This window comes from Heteronotia binoei, chromosome 2, assembly GCF_032191835.1.
Source record: "Heteronotia binoei isolate CCM8104 ecotype False Entrance Well chromosome 2, APGP_CSIRO_Hbin_v1, whole genome shotgun sequence".
NCBI classification, from domain to species: Eukaryota; Metazoa; Chordata; class Lepidosauria; order Squamata; family Gekkonidae; genus Heteronotia; species Heteronotia binoei.
The window spans coordinates 97,755,587-97,769,509 of NC_083224.1; the positions used below are offsets into that span (position 1 = coordinate 97,755,587).

At 43.5% G+C, this 13,923-nt stretch overlaps 1 protein-coding gene across 3 annotated transcripts in view; it reads right to left on the reverse strand.

The window, feature by feature from the left end:
* Positions 1–9,723, reverse strand: part of AKR1A1 (aldo-keto reductase family 1 member A1) — a 49,525-nt gene extending 39,802 nt beyond the window's left edge. The window contains exon 1 of one of the 3 annotated variants that reach the window (XM_060231707.1): positions 9,601–9,723. The gene's annotated coding sequence lies outside the window, so the exon portion shown is untranslated. The remainder of the gene's footprint in view (positions 1–9,600) is intronic. The other 2 variants (XM_060231709.1, XM_060231708.1) reach the window with 2 other exon arrangements.
* Positions 9,724–13,923: the final 4,200 nt, after the last annotated feature.

Sequence of the window (13,923 nt, forward strand, 5' to 3'; positions counted from 1 at the left end):
GAAGCTACAAATGTGAAAAATTATAGACCAATTTCATTACTTAACAATGATTACAAAATATATGCAAGAATTTTAGCAGAACGCCTTAAACAGCATTTGAACAGTTTTATTAAAGAAGAGCAAGTGGGATTTCTTCCCAAGAGACAAATTAGAGACAATATCAGAACTGTTATAGACATCATTGAATACTATGAAAATCACCCTGAGAAAGAAGTAGCATTATTGTTTGCAGACGCTGAGAAAGCATTTGATAATGTGCACTGGGATTTTATATTTGCAGTGATGGAGAAACTGAGATTGAGAGATGACTTTATAATAATGGTAAAAGCGATATATTTTGAACAATCAGCAAGGCTCTGTATTAAAGCAAATTTAACGGGGGGGAAATTATAATAAATAAAGGAACTAGACAAGGTTGCCCTTTATCTTTACTGATATTTATAATGACTTTAGAGGTTTTGTTAATTCAACTCCAAGATGACAAAGAGATAGAGGGACTAAAAGTGAAAGGTTTTTCTTATAAGTACAGAGCATTTGTAGATGATGTGATGTTTATAAATGAGAATCCCACTCATGTAACACCATTGTTGCTTCGTAAGATACAAGAATATGGAGAACTGGCAGGTTTTTATATAAAGAAAAATCAAAAATTATGTGTAAAAATATGTCAAAGGATAAACAGGAAGAGCTGCAGAGGTTAACAGAGTGTGAAGTTGCCTCTAAAGTAAAACACTTAGGGGTGGAAATAACAATGAAAAATACTGATCTGTATAAAAATAATTATGAGAAACTTTGGCGTAAGATCGATGGAGATATGATAAAATGGAATAAACTGAATCTATCTATGTTGAGAAGAATTTTGGCAATTAAGATGAATGTCTTACCAAGAATTATGTTCCTGTGTCAAACAATTCCAATAGTGAAAGACAATAAACAATTTAATAAATGGCAAAGGAAACTTTCAGAATTTGTAGGGGTGGGGAAAAACCAAGAATTAAAATGAAAATTTTGACAGATGCGAAAGAAAGGGGCGGATTTCAATTACCTAACTTAAAACTGTATCATGTTGCAGTATGCCTAGCGTGGATTAAGGAATGGATGACATTACAAAACAGAAAGCTATTAGCATTAGAAGATTATGGAAATGTTTTTGGATGGCATGCCTATATGTATTATGGGAAAAATAAGATGGATGGCTTCTTCTCACATCACTGTATCAGAAGTAATCCATTAAATACCTGGCTGAAGTATAAAAGATATGGGGATGAGAGGAAACTGCTTTGGATTGTGCCAACAGAAGTAATAAAATTGTATTTGGATATCAAGGAAGAGAAGTGGCTTTCATATAAACAACTTCTAAAAATTCAAGGTGGAAAGGTGGAACTAAAATCGGCAGAAGAAATACAATATAAATATAACTGGTTTCAATTGCAACAAATAAAGAGTTTGTTGGAACAGGACGTTAAGACTAATGGAATAAGACAAGACCAAACAGAACTGGAGAGAATGCTGTTTGGGGAAAATGAAAAGCTGATATTAAAGATATATAAGCTATTACTGAAATGGTCTACGGAGGATGAAGTAGTTAAATCACAAATGATAAAATGGTCAGTAAATATAAATAGATACAGATGGAGTCATGGGAATACTTATGGAAGGACTCTATGAAAATATCTACATGCTATAACATTAAGGAAAATTGCTTTAAAATGTTATATAGGTGGTATATGACACCTCAGAAACTGGCAAAAATGAACAATCAGGTGTCGGATAGATGTTGGAAATGTAAAAAAACAAGAAGGATCTTTCTACCATATGTGGTGGACTTGTGAAAAGGCGAAACAATTTCGGCAAATGATTCAGCAAGAGATTTCGAAAATTTTGGGATATAATATTAAGAAGGCACCAGAAATTTTTTTATTGGAATTACAAATGGAAACATTTCAAAAACAAGACAGAACGATAATTTGGTACATGCTTTCAGCTGCATGGACATTATATGCGCAAATGTGGAAGCAAGACAAACTACCAGAAAGGCAGGAGTGGACTTTGAAAGTTATGCACTGGAGTGAAATGGACAAACTTACAAGAATCTTAAAAGAACAAGATCTAGAGAAGTTTAAAAATGAGTGGGGAAATTTCAAAAGTACATTGAAAAACAATGGAACGTTAAAGGACATTTGATGATCTTTGACAACGGTTAATCTCAAAAAACAATTTTATATGGATTACAGTATAAAACAAACAAAAAAATGAGATTATTGGATTATATCTTTTTCGTTTCTTTGTGTAGGACTAAAAAGGACTACTATCAAATTGGATTACAAATATAGTTGTTTTTTTCCTCTTTTTAATGTTTTTTCTTTATAACGAAAGATTCTTTAATAGATAGAGTTTATTACCTTCTAACAAATTAAATAAAATAGCAATAGGGAACAGTTTGTAAAGGGGGTAAAACATGCACTGCCGGGGGTCACAAAAAGGGGGGAGGGGTGGAGAAAATGTAATGTATGTGTATTAATCTTTAATAACCAATTATTATATGAAAAAAATATAATACGTTGTTACAATACAATTACAATACAAACAATATAATAAATTGTTTTAAATACAGGAAAAATGAGCACAGTAATTTATGCTGTAGCTCACAACTTTAGGTTTTCTTTAAATAAAGAGATAATAGTTTAATTTGTTCAGATTAGGAGAGTTTGTTTTATTGATAAAGGCATGGAAAGATTCTGTGAGTTGGTTTAGAAAGGATCACACACATAGAACTAAACATACCAACTCCAAGATCCAACCTTCTCTTCCCATAACCTGTACTTCAGTTTGAAGTGATGATTATAGGCTTTTGCAGTTCAATGAGAAAACCTATATAGAAGCAGGCTGACAGGCCTGTACCTAGAATTTGGCATTTGCATAACCATACCCATCAATCATATCCTGAAGAGATCCATAAAACTCCTGGGCTTTGACCTCTGCTTTGGCAAAGACCAATTTCATAATAAGCAACCTTTTTGAGCTATACCTGATTTTCACTCTTAACCATGTAAACATTATACAAATCTTATGGAAGATGCCAGCATCAGGTAGCTTCCTTTCCTGATCTTCTGTCATATATCATGAACATTTATATGAAGAGTAGTGAGCACATAACCCACTGTACAGTAAATAGTAACTTAAATATATAAGGAACAATGCTGGGTTTCTTTGTTTTTGTTTTCTATTTCAAATATGTTGACTTAAACAAGAAAAAATGTCAAACAATAAATGAGTACATTAGAGCACGTGTAAAGTTCTCAAGATAGTTAAGTCCTGCAAATTATGTCCATTCCCCCAATAGTAATGTATTTGAGTTTTCCTATTAGAATACTAAAAATAAATATTACAAAAAGCAGCAGACAACTACACAAAACCATTACTATATCTTTTTTCCTTTGCAATGTAGATGTCCTTTATACTACTAGCAGCAGATTTTTATTATGTTTGTTTTATAATTATTAAAGGGAAGGCGGGGAGTGCTGTGGTTGTGCACTGAGACTAACTTTGCAAGCTAAATTTCCATCAAGCTTTGGGTCCCCAGTATTCTTGCTTTTCAGCCATTGCTCCTCAGTGTGAAGTAGGTAGCTGCTGACTGGTCAGAGCTAGGCCCATAGTGCAGTGATGCACAGCTCCACTTCTGGGAATTGTAAACCCCAGACACAGTTGTGATGATATAACAATATTTAATTGCCAGTTTAAAAAGAAAAAAACCCCAATGGCCAAGAGGAGTGGAAGAAATGGCAGCTGCAACAACAGGAGCAGGAAAAATGGCTACCATGTAGGCAGGCCCAGGGAAATTCAAACTTTCCTTTGTATCCAGTGACCACCCAGACTTTGCTGTGATCTTTCTCAGAACTTCACAGCAAAGTATGTTTGACATGCTTTGACAAAGATCAGGAAAAAGTCAGGGAAATGTCATGAGGTGCACAAATGTACCAGAAAGCTGTGAGGAGGAAGGAGGGGGAAAAAAAACCCCACCTGCTCTCCAACAGTATCAGACTTAAGACAAATAGCTTATGTGGAAATGACCCTGGTCTTTGCACAGGCAGGGGGTACTTTATCGCTCTGAAAAAAGGCAACTCAGGGTGGTTTCAAATGTGACTCAGTTACCATCATTATGCATAAAACTAACACAGTGGTTTCATACAATATCATCATCAGTCTGCTGTTCTTTCTCTGTTACAATCTTGATTTTTCTAGAAGCTACCCTGTTGCATTTTTTGCTGTTGTTCAGGGAGAACAGAAGTGGAATCTCTATATGTTACTTACTCTCTTGTAACTTATCTTACATGCAACACCCAGGCAGTGCTGTGATTGTGAACCTGCTATCATAGCAATTTTTTCCTAACATGTTTATTGTGCTACGACAATATTAAGGATGAGCGCCATTTCTCATTGTTTAGTTTCCAGGAGAAATTCTGAATCTGGAATTGAGACCGTGAAAGCTTTTAGCTAGTGTTAACACAGAGAAAGATGCAGCTTTATTGGGAAAACAGTTATATAAATTGCTTCTGGAAACTGACTAGGGGTTAGAAGATTTGGTACTTAATAGCAATGTGCAGACTGAGGAACAGGGCAGCTCAGTTCCTAATAAAAATAATAACAAAACATCATGGGGGAAAAACCACTGATATCTGATTGACCAATATCCACTGACATGCAGATACTCCATTATAATTTCACAAGTAGTTGAATTTGGAAAATAAGTAACTGAATCGTGCCATAAGAATTGTGTGTGGAACCACATTCACATAAAGTTTAAGATTTAGCAGCCCCTCAGTTCACTTTTGTAGATGACTGGGGAAGGCAATGGCAAACCACCCCATAAAAAGTCTGCCATGAAAACGTTGTGAAAGCAGCATCACCCCAGTTGGAAATGACTGGTGCTTGCACAGGGGACATTAACTTTTCCAGTTCACTTTTATTGATGTCAAAAGTTAACATTCACTTTTCCATCCCTTCCAGTACTTACTGTGTAAATCACATCACCATAATCTTACAATTCAATTCGAAGGTATTTTCTCAGAACCCAGTGCCACTGAACTGAATACTGTCAGGGAAGTGTGCACAGAATTATGGCCTTAAACTGGATTTAGATTTGGCTCGCTATTTGCTTACTATATTTGTTTTGGAAGATTATTTTAATTACAGCAGAAAAAGCTGATCAAAGGCGTATCTTGCAATATATTCCAAGAGTTACTATGGATGCTGCATTGTGAAAGGAAATTATTCATGCAGAAGTTCCAGTCTCCGTCCACTTTCTCAGTTTTTGTCGGATCAGCTATTTAACAGCATCCCATTAAACAGCTTCCTAAATTAAATACAATCTTTGCAAGACAATTGCCCAGAGCTGGATATCTCAGGCCAGCCTGATCTTGTCAAATATCAGAAGCTAAACATGGTTGGCCCTGGTTACTATTTGGATGGGAGAACTCCAAAGAACACCAATGTCAATGCACAAAGGCAGGCAATAGCAAACCACCTCTGATCATCTCTTGCCTTAAATTCCTACAGGCAAGGGGCATTTAATAGAAAATGAAGTGCTGGAGCTCATTAGCACAACTTATTTGCATATGCCACACAACTCTGACATCACCAGAAGGTGTACTAAATCATCTCAGCATCTACCTTAAAATGCTTCTTGAATTATAGTTGTCATAATAAAATCTCACTCCCATCATACTTTTTAAATTACTTTCTCCTAGGTAGCCACAGTGGCATGATGAAAATTTCCATCTGTCTGCGTCATATGTTTTGGTTATGTTCCCATTATGTGTGGGGGAAAATTTTAGAAAGTTTGCCAAATCTTAGCGTTCAGCAAAATTCACATAGAAGGGTTGGACAATGGAGCCCAGAAGCAACTATTGGCCAGGGGGTAGAGGGGAGAGAAAGAAAGAGCACAATAAACTTTAGAGGTTCTGGAGCTCCGTTCCTGTGAGCTCCTGCCCAAAATGAGGCCTGCCTACAGGGTTGCCATCAGCTGTGACTTGATGACAAAAAAATAAAAATAAGTTATAAAGACCAGACAATAGGGTGAAAATTAAATTTCCCTCTTCTAATGTTAAACTCCTTATGCTACTTATTTGATTCCATTAACAGAGAAAATCTGATGAACAAAAACTCCAAGGTGTCTCCTTCTTACTGGGCGTTACGTGTTCTAAGAAGAGAAAACCTTCTCCAGATCCTTGTCAAACCCTGATTTTAATAAAGACTTCATTTGTAGGCCATGGCACCAAAGTTTTTATAACACAGGAATTCTAAAAGTTTGTAGAGATGAAGTTAGCGACCCCACTTGTGAGCATTATAATTGGATCATTGGTCAGATCATACCCACAGATCAGGCTTCAGTGCTTACATTTTAAAATTTCATACTACATATTCACAATCCTGTTTTATTCAAGGAGACTCACTACATAGCTGTGCAACTTGAAACTTTCCACCCAGAAATGTTTTATTAAATTAAATGGACCTTACTTTTATAGTGACATCCTAAGCAAATTCGCTAAGAAGAAAATACAGCTGAATTCATTAAGTCTTGGTAGAATTGAAACTTTAGTCTCATTATTGTTGCAAGATAATTTGCTGGAGCTAATGTAGAGAGATAGGGACTTGCTTGACAGAGTCAAAGCACAGACATCCAATGCCATCATTTTTTTCCCACTGGGATCTACTGTCATATCATGTATAACAATTAACTCAGGGGAAGCTACAAAATAAAAATCTTCAGAAGAAAAATTAACAGGGTGAATGTTGATGCAACACATCAACACAATCAATGATGAAACACATTCACACAACTTATAGCTAGCAAACTATAAATTTTGAATGACATAACTCAGCAAATTTTTAAATCCAGTTCTGAAATTTCAGTGAGACACATTAATTCTGAATGCAAAACTTTAATCCACAGGCAAGTTACTATGCATAATAAGTAACTTGATACCAACAGTTTCACCCTGCTTCACTTGACAAAGGTAAAAGTCCGGTACCCATTCCTTGTTATGAATCAGGATTACTCCCGCAGCAATGATGCATAGAAAATACACTACAAAAATACAAAGGGAATGAAAATAGAATATAAGATTATGCATCAAAACATGGGCTATTTTGCTTTCATTTGTGTTCTTGCAGTGTACTATCATCAGTGCACTACTGCTGTGGGAATGATCCTGATCAAAATAACATTGTGGTCAGAAGACCACAAGATATATTCTGTATTTGGTCTAGTCAATGCCCATAATTTTTTTCTTTTATACTATATGGCTTACAGATGTTTATCATATTACATTTTATACCAACAGTATGATGTCATTTAGGGTTATTTTCATTTTGCAGATATGAAGTAGTAGAAGCTGTTAGTGACGGAGCAGATTAGAATCAAATCAGGACCACTAGTTCTAGGTCTGAATCTCAAGCCATGAGGCCAAATTAAGTCAAACTGTCTGATTTTAAATCAGGAAAATCTTGGAAAACATGAGCTCAAATCCCTGCTACACCACAGGTTTGAAGTGACTTGAGAAGATCACTACCTCTCAGTCTACATTAACCATCTATAAAACGTTAACAATAGCATTTATTCATAGGATAACATGGGTACTTACTTTTTAAAAAACAAATCTCAAAATTTTCTTTATTGAAAATTCAAACAGCTTACATAAAGCTTCAAAATAGGATACAACTTAAATTCCATATATAGATATAGATAACACAAAAAATTAAATCTAAGTTAAATAATTAGCAAAATGAATTCTTAAAAAAGTCTACCACTTTTCCATTACAGACTTATATTGAGGTGTTACAGCATGTGACTGCACCTCATCAGTGATCTTATCAATAGTAAAATAATCCCAAACTTTGAGATACCAAGCCTGACTATTGGGAGACTGCATATCTTTCCATTTACAAGCGATGACCACTTTAGCTGCTGTAAGTAAATTCATTATAAGCTCTCGATCTTGTTTTGAGGCAGAACCAGGGGGTACTTACTTTTGAATCAACATTCACAGAACTGGGCTAGATACCTTGCCAACGTTTATAACTAACAGAGCTTACAAACAATTAGACTTCCTGAACTACATGCAGAACAGGTTAAATTTCAAGAATGTATAAGAATCAGTTTCTTTCGCAGCTTCATCTGTAATTTCAGTGCTATTAAAAAAATGTCTTTCAAATTGAAAGTGAGATTCTCATTATACTTAAATCATGGCATAAATCTTCATTAACTGACAAAATAAGCCATGTCTTATGAATGCTTAAGCTACCATAAATGGGTTAGTCTTTAATGTGTCACAAGACTGTTATTTTTACTGTAACTAACTAAACTCCAAAGAAATAGCCATGTTGAATATGAATAGAAATAAGATTCACTCATGCAAATCTTCAGGGAAGATAAAATGCAGATAATTACTCCACACTCCTCATTAGGGAATGGTCACCCCAGAGTCAGAAACGACTGGTGCTTGCACAGGGGTCTACCTTTACCTTTTTTATTATCTACCACAAAGTTTGCTTGCAAGCAACACCAAGGTTTAAAAGGTAAAAAAGGTAGTCCCAAGCACCAGTTGTTTCCGCCACATCACGGCATTTTCATGGCAGACTTTTTACGAGGTGGTTTGCCATTGCCTTCCCCAGTCATCTACACTTTCCCCCAGCAAGCTGGGTACCCATTTTACGGACCTCGTAAGGATGGAAGGCTGAGTCAAACTTACCCCGGTTACCTGAACCCAGCTTCCACCAAGAACAAACTTAGGTCATGAGCAGAGAGCTTGGACTGCAGTACTGCAGCTTTACCATTCTGCGCCACAGGGCTCTGTACACCTAGCTTTACCCATATATTATTCATACAGAGGAGACCATCACTGCAAAACCTTAACTTCAATATACGTTAGAGACTGCACACCTGTCCTAAACTAAAGAACAGAATCATGCATTTACCTTTTCATTAAAAGAAACGGGTTACCCATTTATACAACTCAGAGACATAACATAAAGCATTCTCAAATGTCACTGTCAACACATCAATCAGCAGCAAGTGATTATGGTTAATAAGAATCTCCTGCAAATGTAACAATTACACCTACTCTGTAAAACATAACCAAGTATCTGTAAATATGTACACGTCTAATTTTGAGACATGTTATACTGAATGAGCCCATAGTTTGCCACAATTACTGGTAAAGCCCGACCCTATACAGAAGTAAATCCCACTTATTTCTATTAGGGTTGCATCCAAGGAAGTATGCATGGATACTAACCCGCACAGAAGTCAGAGATGCTTACTTCCTAGCCTTAGGACTAGGAAGCAAGTTTGAAACTACTTCGGACTTAAAACTTTCACAGAGCTTAGCTACACGCATTGCACTTTATGGTTTTTCTTGCGCTAATCTTGTTTAAGGGCCCCATCTCCGGCCCAACCAACTTTTGCAGCGAAATTCAAGCGTACGTTCCCCAATTCCGACACGGTCCTGTTTTTCTTTCTACTCCACGGTGACTATGCAAAAACCTGGCTGACGCAAATCAAGCTAGCCAAGATTGTGAAATCAACCTCAAATCACTCACCACTTGCCCGGACTCTCCCTTTTCTTAGCAGAGTTCAAACTGCAGATACAAGCCCCTCGCTCTCGATTTTAATATTTCCGTTTCCGGGTTTGATGTTTAACTGCAAACCATTCTTCGGAGTTTTCAGTTCACGTGGGCAAGTGGGAGTTAGCGGTAAATGCCGTATTTCTCCTAGCAAGAGCTGAGGCAATCATCAGATTCCTAAAGATTTCTTTGTATTTTTTGATGCCTCGGAACTTCCCACACGAGGACTCATGGAAGATGGGAGTGGCAACTTTAGGGCTGCCAGGTCCAATTCAAGAAATATCTAGTGTCTTCGGGGGTGCAGCCAGGAGACTTGGGGAGGGGGTGCAGCCAGGATGTGACAAGCACGATTGAACTCCAACGGGAATTCTGGCCACCACATTTAAAGGGACAGTGCACCTTTTAAATGCCTTCCCTTCATTGGAAATAATGGGCTCATAGAATTGGACCCCCAGGTCCAATCTTTTTGAAACGTGGAGGGTGTTTTGAGGAGAGGTAATGGATGCTATGCTGAAAATTTGGTATCTCTACCTTAGAAAAAAGGGCTTCCAATCCCCAGATACCCATGGATGAATTCTCCATGATACCCTATGGGAATCAGTCCCAGAAAATAATGGAGTGCCAACTTTCCTCCCCCCTGCCCCCGCTTTCTGATGACCCTGAAGCAGTGGGAGGGCCTCCAAACTAGGGGGTCCACTGCCCCCAACTGGGGATTGGCAACCCTAGGCCACTTAAATTATTAGAATGTTTCATCTTGCAATTTTTCTAAAGACAAATTGTATGAATTTCAAAAACTTCCTACTGGATACTGGGGACAAGCAAATTCCTGCAGTTTCATCTCATTCAGGGTCAGTCCCTTTTCACTCTCGTAATTCAATCTGACACTTTGTGTGTGTGAAGTGCGGTCAAGTCACAGCCGATTTGTCATTGCCTACCTCTGAGTACCAACCCTGGTAAGTACCAACCCTGGTATTCCTAGGTGTTCTCCCATCCAAATACTAACCAGATCATGCTAGCCTGGGTTATCCAAGTCAGGACACAGCAAATTTTAAAAGAAATAAAATTATCCAGGAATACAATAATAATGGCCCCTAATAATTGTTCTATAAAAGCACACATCTGGTCTCAGAACCTCAAGGGATCCAGGTACTTACAGAACTACAGAGAGCCAGTTTGATGTAGTGGTTAAGTGCGTGGACTCTTATCTGGGAGAACCAGGTTTGATTCCCCACTCCTCCACTTGCAGCTGCTGGAATGGCCTTGGGTTAGCCATAGGCTCAGGCAGAGGTTGTCCTTGAAAGGGCAGCTGCTGTGAGAGCCCTCTCACCCCCATCCACATCACAGGGTGTCTGTTGTGGGGGAGGAAGATAAAGGAGATTGTGAGCCACACTGAGACTCTTGAGTGGAGGGCAGAATATAAATCCAATGCCGTCGTCTTCTTATATCTAAATACCTGTTGGAATTTGTAGTCCAGGAGTATGCACTTTCACATAATTACAATTGCCAAGATAGAAGACAGACTCAAAGCTTGTGCTTCAAGTAGGGTGACCATAATGTCTGAAGGCCAGCCAGGGACACGTTGGGGGGGGGGAGGTAGGGGTGCCGCCGGAAACAGGAAGTGACGTCACTTCCGGTGACGTCACTTCCGGCGACGGCATGCCACCACAGGAAACAGGAAGTGACATCACTTCCTGTGACATCATTTCCCCGCGTCACCTGCCGGAAATGGGAAGTGACATCACTTCCTGTGACATCATTTCCCCCAAATGACATCATTTCCCCCAAATGCCACTGCCGGAAACAGGAAGTGACTTCACAGCACTTCCTGTGACATCCCCAAAAATCCCCCAGCCGGAAACAATTTTGTTCTGAAATCCTGTATATACTTCATCAGTATATGGGATAAGGCACTTTCTCAACTGTGCTGCATAATGCAGCCTATTTATTTTGTCCTGTTTGCTCTGTTGGCTCTATCTGCGCCACCTTCATCACTTTCGGGGTGTGGATCCCCCAGTGGGGTGGTCTCCCGACTCCCTCCGCCGGCTGTTTCTGATAGCCCTGCGCCCCCTCTTTCATTTGATATGTGTCCCGTGCGGGTGCCACCCTCCCGCCGGGAGATGCCGCAAAATGAGCCCCCTTGAGGCTTATGGCGGCAGGGCTCGGGGGAAGCGAGCTAGACTGCTGTTCTTTTGAGGGGTTATAGAGTGTTTCGAGCCCGTCCCTGTGGCATCGGTCCCATCGTTGTGGGGCCCAGGGGGCCGGCGCAGCGGCACGCCGAAGCAGCCTGTCACTAATAACACAGGTCGAGATGCAGGACAGGAACCCGGAAGTGACCGACAGGCTGCTTCAGCGTGCCGCTGCGCCGGCCCCCTGGAGGGCCTCCAGGGACCAGCGGAGGCCGCGGGGACGCCTTCGCTGGTCGGCGCTGGTCCCGGAAGGCCTTCCAGAGGCTCTGGAAGGCCTTCCGGGACCAGCGCCGGGTGCTCCGCGGCGTCCCCGCGGCCTCCGCTGGTCCCTGGAGGCCCTCCAGAGACTCTGGAGGGCCTCCAGGGACCAGCGGAGGCCGCGGGGACGCCTTCGCTGGTCGGCGCTGGTCCCGGAAGGCCTTCCAGAGCCTCTGGAAGGCCTTCCGGGACCAGCGCCGGGTGCTCCGCGGCGTCCCCGCGGCCTCCGCTGGTCCCTGGAGGCCCTCCAGAGACTCTGGAGGGCCTCCAGGGACCAGCGGAGGCCGCGGGGACGCCTTTGCTGGTCGGCGCTGGTCCCGGAAGGCCTTCCAGAGCCTCTGGAAGGCCTTCCGGGACCAGCGCCGGGTGCTCCGCGGCGTCCCCGCGGCCTCCGCTGGTCCCTGGAGGCCCTCCAGAGACTCTGGAGGGCCTCCAGGGACCAGCGGAGGCCGCGGGGACGCCTTCGCTGGTCGGCGCTGGTCCCGGAAGGCCTTCCAGAGGCTCTGGAAGGCCTTCCGGGACAAGCGCCGGGTGCTCCGCGGCGTCCCCGCGGCCTCCGCTGGTCCCTGGAGGCCCTCCAGAGACTCTGGAGGGCCTCCAGGGACCAGTGGAGGCCGCGGGGACGCCTTCGCTGGTCGGCGCTGGTCCCGGAAGGCCTTCCAGAGGCTCTGGAAGGCCTTCCGGGACCAGCGCCGGGTGCTCCGCGGCGTCCCCGCGGCCTCCGCTGGTCCCTGGAGGCCCTCCAGAGACTCTGGAGGGCCTCCAGGGACCAGCGGAGGCCGCGGGGACGCCTTTGCTGGTCGGCGCTGGTCCCGGAAGGCCTTCCAGAGCCTCTGGAAGGCCTTCCGGGACCAGCGCCGGGTGCTCCGCGGCGTCCCCGCGGCCTCCGCTGGTCCCTGGAGGCCCTCCAGAGACTCTGGAGGGCCTCCAGGGACCAGCGGAGGCCGCGGGGACGCCTTCGCTGGTCGGCGCTGGTCCCGGAAGGCCTTCCAGAGGCTCTGGAAGGCCTTCCGGGACAAGCGCCGGGTGCTCCGCGGCGTCCCCGCGGCCTCCGCTGGTCCCTGGAGGCCCTCCAGAGACTCTGGAGGGCCTCCAGGGACCAGTGGAGGCCGCGGGGACGCCTTCGCTGGTCGGCGCTGGTCCCGGAAGGCCTTCCAGAGGCTCTGGAAGGCCTTCCGGGACCAGCGCCGGGTGCTCCGCGGCGTCCCCGCGGCCTCCGCTGGTCCCTGGAGGCCCTCCAGAGACTCTGGAGGGCCTCCAGGGACCAGCGGAGGCCGCGGGGACGCCTTCGCTGGTCGGCGCTGGTCCCGGAAGGCCTTCCAGAGGCTCTGGAAGGCCTTCCGGGACCAGCGCCGGGTGCTCCGCGGCGTCCCCGCGGCCTCCGCTGGTCCCTGGAGGCCCTCCAGAGACTCTGGAGGGCCTCCAGGGACCAGCGGAGGCCGCGGGGACGCCTTCGCTGGTCGGCGCTGGTCCCGGAAGGCCTTCCAGAGGCTCTGGAAGGCCTTCCGGGACCAGCGCCGGGTGCTCCGCGGCGTCCCCGCGGCCTCCGCTGGTCGCTGGAGGCACAGGGACGCTCCCTCCCTCACTCCCCGCCGGCGCCCGCGGCCCACCGCCTCCGGGGCTGGCTAAACCGGGACCTTTAATGGTCCCGGTATAGGCAGCCCGGGAGGCGGGATTGGGTGGCCAGAACCGGGACATTCCCGGGCTCCCGGGACGGTCTGGCCACCCTAGCTTCAAGGCTTTCCCAGTACCCTAGCTGCTGCAGTACAGCTGGAAAGTGCAGAGATACACACTTAAGAACATAAGAGAAGCCATGTTGGATCAGGCCAATGGCCCATCCAGTCCAACACTCTGT